Genomic DNA, 249 nt, shown 5'->3' with positions numbered 1-249 from the left:
GGACATTAAACGACGACGACGAATAATTTCGATTTCGTAACTACTGGTAGCTACTTATACAATTATATTGTCTTTCTAAGAACTTTCAATAAAATTAAACCCATTGCCCCCACAGCAAAAAGAAAAAGAAAAAAGGAAATGGCATTAAAAAATATACTTGAAACACATAAAGAAAACGGTTTCACAAAACATTAAAGTGCCCAGCGTCGCCTTTCTGGCACTTGTGCCTGTGGCATGTGTAAGGACTTT

This window comes from Octopus bimaculoides, chromosome 19 (assembly GCF_001194135.2).
Source record: "Octopus bimaculoides isolate UCB-OBI-ISO-001 chromosome 19, ASM119413v2, whole genome shotgun sequence".
NCBI classification, from domain to species: domain Eukaryota; kingdom Metazoa; phylum Mollusca; class Cephalopoda; order Octopoda; family Octopodidae; genus Octopus; species Octopus bimaculoides.
This window is presented reverse-complemented; position numbering follows the sequence as displayed.